The sequence below is a fragment of the Mauremys mutica genome, chromosome 7 (assembly GCF_020497125.1).
Source record: "Mauremys mutica isolate MM-2020 ecotype Southern chromosome 7, ASM2049712v1, whole genome shotgun sequence".
NCBI lineage: Eukaryota > Metazoa > Chordata > Testudines > Geoemydidae > Mauremys > Mauremys mutica.
Window position 1 is genome coordinate 71,756,570 of NC_059078.1, and position 6,942 is coordinate 71,763,511.

Genomic DNA, 6,942 nt, shown 5'->3' on the forward strand with positions numbered 1-6,942 from the left:
CAAAATGGGAAAAAAAGGAAATTAAATTTTAGTTTTTAATTTGGTAATTTATGGAGATAACTTTTTTTCACACGTAAGATTTTTTTTTGTTAACCTTATCTATTTAATTTCAATATGCAATTCCATCTTCTGCAAATGCCACCAGCATTTTCTTTGTAGGCAGATGGCGTTCCAACTGAGAGATTTTGTTTACTTTTATTCAAAACTACCATTGGTGCTTTGTCAACCAAACTTGCCAGGTCTCATTCATTTGTAGAAAGACTCCCTCGTTCAGGACTCTCTTTAAAATGGAATTAAAACACTTGTGCTGAAGGGTTTTGCAGTGAGTTTTAGTTTGATTTCAGTCATTCCAGTTATCAAGGTAGACTGCGTAGACTGTCAGTCCTTCATCAGTTAAGACTGAGCCAATCACAACACATCTTCCAATCTTCTCTCGCTCTGGCCATCCTTCTCCATGTTTGTCCATATCTCCTTGTTAGAAAATCATCCCACCTCTTTTGAGGCTGACCTCGTGGCCGTTTCAGTTCTCGCGGATACCAGTCAGATATAGCTGCAGTCCATCTGTTGTCACTGAGTCGGGCCACATGTCCTGCCCATCACATTTTTCTGAGCCTGCTTTCAACAACAACATCTCGACTCCAGACTGCTGCTTAACTATTTCATTGGGGGTGTGATCATGGAGCAAAATGCCCTCTGTGTGACAGACAGTTGATGTTCTTCAATCTTCATCAGTGACCATGTTTCAGTGCCATATAGCATCGCTAGAAGCATGGTCGAGTTAAAAAGATTTGTATACGTAGTTTTGCTGATCTTTCCTTGGAGGATGTCCCTGATGTCATTGAATGTGCACCATCCAGCTTTTTTTCTGTGTGACAGTTCGCCTTTCTGATTGTGGCACATGTTGACTTTCTGGCCCAAATAAATGTATTTGTCAGCCTCTTGGATCTGCTTTCCTCCAAGAGTTATTTGGGTTCTTGGCAGAACATCTGATCTCATATTTTGTTTTCAACTGGTTCATTTTTAGTACGACATGACTACTTTTTGAGTTCAGTTCTTTAAGCATTCTCACAAGCTGGACTGTATTTTTGGCTATCAGCACTATATCATCTGCGAACCTGAGATGGTTTAGCCACTTGCCATGGATATTAATCCCGCCTTTCAGAACTGCTCATCAAGAGACCAATTCAAAGCAGGCTGTGAATAATTTTGGTGAAACTGTATCTCCTTGTTTCATACCTTTCTCGATGGGTATTTGGAAGAGAGTATTGAATAGCGATATACCTGTGCTGCAGCCAGAGTTTGCTTCCTTTAATAATGTGATATATTTTGCACTGATTCCCTGCTCTGAAAGAGCTTCAAGAATGGTGTTGGTCTCCATGCTATCAAATGCCTTCTCGTAGTCCATGAAGGCAATGCACAAATGGAACTTGTATTCCCTTGAACGCTTTAGTAGTTGGTTTAGAGTGAAGATGTGGTCTATTGTGCTGTCATTTCTTCAAAAACCGGCCTGCTCTCTAGGCTGCTGTTCATCCAGGTTTCACAACAGTCGATTTGTTATTATTTTAGTGAACAATTTATAGACATGCGAAAGCAGGCAGATCAAGCGATAGTTCTTTAGATTTTCTCGATCGCCTTTCTTATGCAGCAAGATGGTATTGGACTCTTTCCACCTGGATGGTATCTTCTGGATTTCCAGGTAACTGCTGAACCTTTGGGCTAGAGCTTTCCAGAGTTCCTGACCGTCCACCTTAAGCACTTCTGCTGTCAGACTATCCTTGCCTGGAGCCTTCCCCTCTTTCATTTGATGGACTGCATGACGGATTTCGCTGATGAGAACCGGGAGTATGTGTTCATCGGTTTGTTGAAGTGATCGCATTGGGACATCTATATGGGATGCAAACAGCTGGGTATAGAAATTCCTGCAGATTGCTTCCATCTCTGTTTGACCGGTTACTGAGTCTCCATTCTTGTTCTTCAAAACTGTTAATGATGACTTATACAATGCCAATTCCCGTTTGCATTTTTTGAGACTTTTAGCAGCCTTTAGGAGCTTTTTGGTTCGAAATTTCTTGAAGTCTTCCTTCAGCTTCATTCGTGTGAGCTTGCAGAAAAGAGAATACTCAAGCCTGTCGCTTCCATTTCTTTTAATTTTCCTCCTATTCTCCAATAAGATCTTTGTATTCTCCGAGATTCTTCCGCTATCTCTTTTTTGGTCTTTCATGCTCAGCTGATTTCACGCACCATTTCAGTCTCTTGCTGAAGTTCTCATAATCCTCGCCACAGTCATCCAGGAGGCTCCTGTCTTCCCTGCCAATGTTTTCTTTCAGGATTGCCTGATCAAAAGCTACCGGTTGGTGCCTTCTGTTCACCATACACAGTGCCTTTTTCTCTACCTTCACAGTGAACGTGAGTCTGGCTCTCAGTAAGCGATGATCACTACCGATGTTAAATGATGGCAATACTGAAATATCCTTCACAATGCATCGTCTATCGATCAGAAATTAATATATTTCATTCTTTGTCTTCATGTTCAGTGTGATCTAAGTCCATCTCCTGTTGGCCTTCTTTTGGAACCAGGTGTTACCAATGAACATTCTCCTCATCTCTGCCAATATAGCTAGTCGTTCTCCTCGCACGTTTCATTCCCCGATACCGTACCTTCCTATGAACTTTTTGCCCTCTCTTTATCTTCCAACCTTGGCATTAGAGTCTCCTATTACAATTGTATATGTGGAACTCTGAGTGAGGGTTTCCTCCAGCTCCTGATAGAATCCTTCCACATCATCATCTTTGCATGCAGTTGTGGGACCATAGATCTGGATGATTTTGAGAGTGCTGTATTGGTTCAATCAGAGGTAAAGCACCCCAATACGCGATGACTTCAAATGGCACAAGATGATTTTTGAAGCCCATTCCTTGTTTATGATTAATCCAACTCCTCCAGCTGTACTTGTGCCTTCATCTTTTCCTAGAATGACCGTGCTTCCATCCCGCCAGCTGACCTCCATCGCCTTCTTTCGTTGTGTTTCGCAAACGCCCAGCACATCGCAGGCTGTTTTTGCCTTTTCCTCCATGAGATGGTTTATTGATTCCTCCCTCATCAGTGTTCTGCAGTTATAAGTGCACACTGAGAGAGTTGCCCGGTTTTCTTTTGGCAACCTGGCACTTGAGATTCTTTTCAGCCTCTCATTGATTGAACGTCTCACTGCCTCTGGAGTGGGGATTGAGGGAAGTGCAGAGAACTGAAACTTGGTTTTCCATGTTGTTTTAGACATTGTTTTCAGCCACACGCTGGCTGGGCTGTCAGTGGTGCACTTAACTCCTCAACTTAGCTAGTTATCCAGTTGACAACCAAAAATCAAAGGAGTTTAAGCATTGGTTGTGTTTGGGATTCCAACTCAAAATAACCAAGTTCAAATAAATTTAAAATCATCTTTCCAATTAAATTAAAAATACAATTCTTCAAAACTATCTTGTTCATACTAAGTTTTGCAAACCCCTTCCCACCTTTTAATTAATTGATCTTTTTAAAGTTATTTCTCAGGCCTTTCCAGTTTCCTCTATAAGGAGACTCTGTCATGCTATCTCCTCCCTTTCCCTTGCTAGGCCCATCTCCTCCTTTCTAACCATAACCTGACCTCTTCAAGCCTAAGGGTATTTTCCCCTTTGTTTGTCTCTACAGCCTTACTGGACCTCTCTAGCAGAAGGAATAATGAGGGGTTCACTTGCTAACCAAAGCAATTTAGGCCTATTTAGTTTCAGTTAGCTGCAGCTTACAATGTTAACAATGACCAAAGTATTAAGAAACAGTGCAACAATATGCAATGGATAGGGAATGTAAGGCATCCCATGATGACTTGCAAACCCAAAGCTAGAAATATGGGTGCTAACTGGGGAGATATGAATCATGATAGGCCATTGTCAAAGCCTGTGACAGTCTTGTTACTTCCCTTTTTGATGGGGGAGAGGGGAAGAAATAACCAGGTTATTAACTATTTTATACTTTACTCTTGGAGTCCTGATAAAATGGCAATTTTCCAATAATCATTTCAATACATCCTCTTTTTTTCCACAATAGGCCATTTTAGTATAGCCAATTATTGTATTCAGATAGTCTCTCCTAGTCATAAAATACTGTGTGGTAGGCCAATTTCATCAGAATTTAAAATGAAATACCTGTATAAATGCATGCATCTCTACTGAGATCTCATATAAGCGCTTGATACTGTCCTCAGATATGGACCCATTAATCTAAAGTTAGAAAGTCCTTAAGAGTATTATTTTATTGGTCTCAATAGCTCCATTGCAGAGATAGGCGTGCCATTGATTTCAGTTACCTGATGTGTTGTGGGAAAAGAGGGAAGTGCTGTTGTTTTCCAACTTTATAGATGGCCTTGGATATTATTTGAAGTGATGTCTCCGATGGAGATGTCCCATGATAAATGGATATTCACTTACAACAGTTTTCTATATCTGAGAAGGAGATCCCAGAAAGGACCCTCTATTTCTAGTAGAGAACTTTCAGTAAGAGACAGAGACAGATTACTCTAAAATTGTCTTAAGGGAACTTGTAAGTATTGGTTTTCATATAGTATACTGTTTAGTTAGTGCTTCCTTTCTGTTGTTTGGGATTGCTAGAAGGGCACTTCCTCAACAGCTTGGTTTTCTTAAAAATTTCAAATCTAATGAAAAGAAAGCAAGAGTTTTGTTTTTATTATAAAATAAAATATACAATAATACAAAATAAAAATGAACAAGCTTGTGAACAAATAAATTAACCTTGCTTTGTCTAAATTTCTCTCTGTAAAATTGGGACAATACTATCCCTCCTTTGTAAATAATGTAACTAGCTTTGGATAAGAAGCTCCATTAAGTACAAAATATAATTAGTAAATTAATATGAAGAGCCTGACTAAGCTCTTGCCCTCCAAAAAGCCATGTAAGATAGCGTTAAACTGCTACTTAGTCCTTGACTCATGCCATCATTGCTACGTAGTTTGAAATGTCATGTGGAAGCTTAGAATATACAGAATCTTTGCTAATAATTTACGATGAATTGTACAGATGTCAGAGTTTAGAGGCAAATTCTTCACAGAAAAAACACTGTAGCTTTGGATGCAGCAAGAGACAGAAATGTAGAGCTGGTCAGTGCTTTGCAAGCCCATCCCTTGAAGATGGGCTGTGGGTGCTTGCTGGTGGTCTGAGAAAAGATGACTCATTACATATTATTGATTCTCCTCCTTCACCTCAATCATGTTAAAAGATGCTAAAAGAACTTTCTTAATATTAATTTTCTGTGTGAACAATTTCTTTGTTTGCCACAGAAATGTTATGTCAAGCTCAGTAGGAGGAGAGAGTGGGTTCAAACACCAATCAGAGGGGAAGTGTCCCGCATGCAATCTCTCCATTGGAATGTGGTCCATTCTGTGATAACGTGTAGTAGCTCCAGGACAGGATTGCAGGAGGAGGAGAATTGTGGCTTTTCGAGCTTCCTCTGCGTCCAGGCCAAAGAACAGAAATATGATGAGTGGCCAATCCCAGGAGCTGCTGTAATATGATCAACAAAGGACCCCCCTGTGAAACTGAAAATAGGGTCTCATGGACCTAATGCAGATGTTCAGTTAATTTCAAGTTAAAATCAAGAGGCCAGAATTATTAACACTTGACATCCGTGGGAAAAGGAAACAGTCCACAATTCATAGTTAAATAATGGGAAATTTTAGCTGCAAAACAGTTGTTTGATGACAAATAATCCATTTAACTTTGAATTTATTTTGGAGAAAGGATCGCATAGATGTACGCACAATGAAATGCAGGAACCGTGTAATCATGTCATTGTAACTCTCACCTTCCCTCGTTTCTGCCCCTTGCTGTTTGTAGCACTTACTCATTATATAATGTCTAAAATTAGAGTCCAATCCTGCAATTTCAAATGCACTGGCAAACCTTTGCACTGGCATGGATCCCTTCCAAAAATCTAGCTCAGGATCTGGCCCTTAGACTGCATATTCCTTGAGTCAGTGACTGTCTCTTACTTGTTCTGTAAAGTGCCTAACACTATATAAACATTAGCTTTATGATGATGATGATAACAGGCAATAACCAAATACCATGAAGAAAAAAAACAAACCATTGTTGGCAGAACAAGAACAAAAATGTTCTGTTTGTATGTGTTACTGTAGTTTGTGGCTATTATTATTATTATTTTATTTATTATACTGGGTGTATTTTTACATGCAGAAACTGTATTTTGTCTTTTGGGTACCCTACCTGAAACACCTTAAAGGGCCTTGTTTTTCAGCAAGTGCTGAGCATCCCACTACCTGAAAATCAGGCCACTTTAAGTTGTCTCAAGTTGGGCACCCAAAATCACACATCAGTTTTTAAAATCTTGGATTCCCAGTACTTCGGAAAATCATGTCACTGATTTATCAGCCTACTGGTTTAGCAGGTTACTTTAGTTGAAAACCTTGACTTGAGCCTTTGATAAAACAGAAAATTCTCAGAGATGTCTTGAGGATTAATTCTTTATTGCTTGTAAAACACCTAGAAGATGTTTGGTTGAAAGGCATTGTAGAAGTATAATACAATCTATGACTACTGGGTGATAACATAATGTATTTATAAATGGTTCAGCTCTGACAATTTTTGACAAGCAGGGCTGTAAATCAGCCAAATAATTAAAAAATGATAATTTTGGTTTGTGTGGGGAACTTGTGTGTGAAATTTACAAAAAGCCAAGCCTCACCATTGTTCTCCTTGCTCTGCTGGACAGTACAAAGAAACTTCTACAAGAGATACTGGGGGAAAGTCTAGGTCTGTGTCACTGAAGACTCTTAATGCAGTAGATAGTAATGGGGAAATCTCTAAGGAGTCTGAAGATGGGTGTGATTCAGAGAAGCATACACACATTGGGATGCTTATCCAAGCAGTTCGTACCTC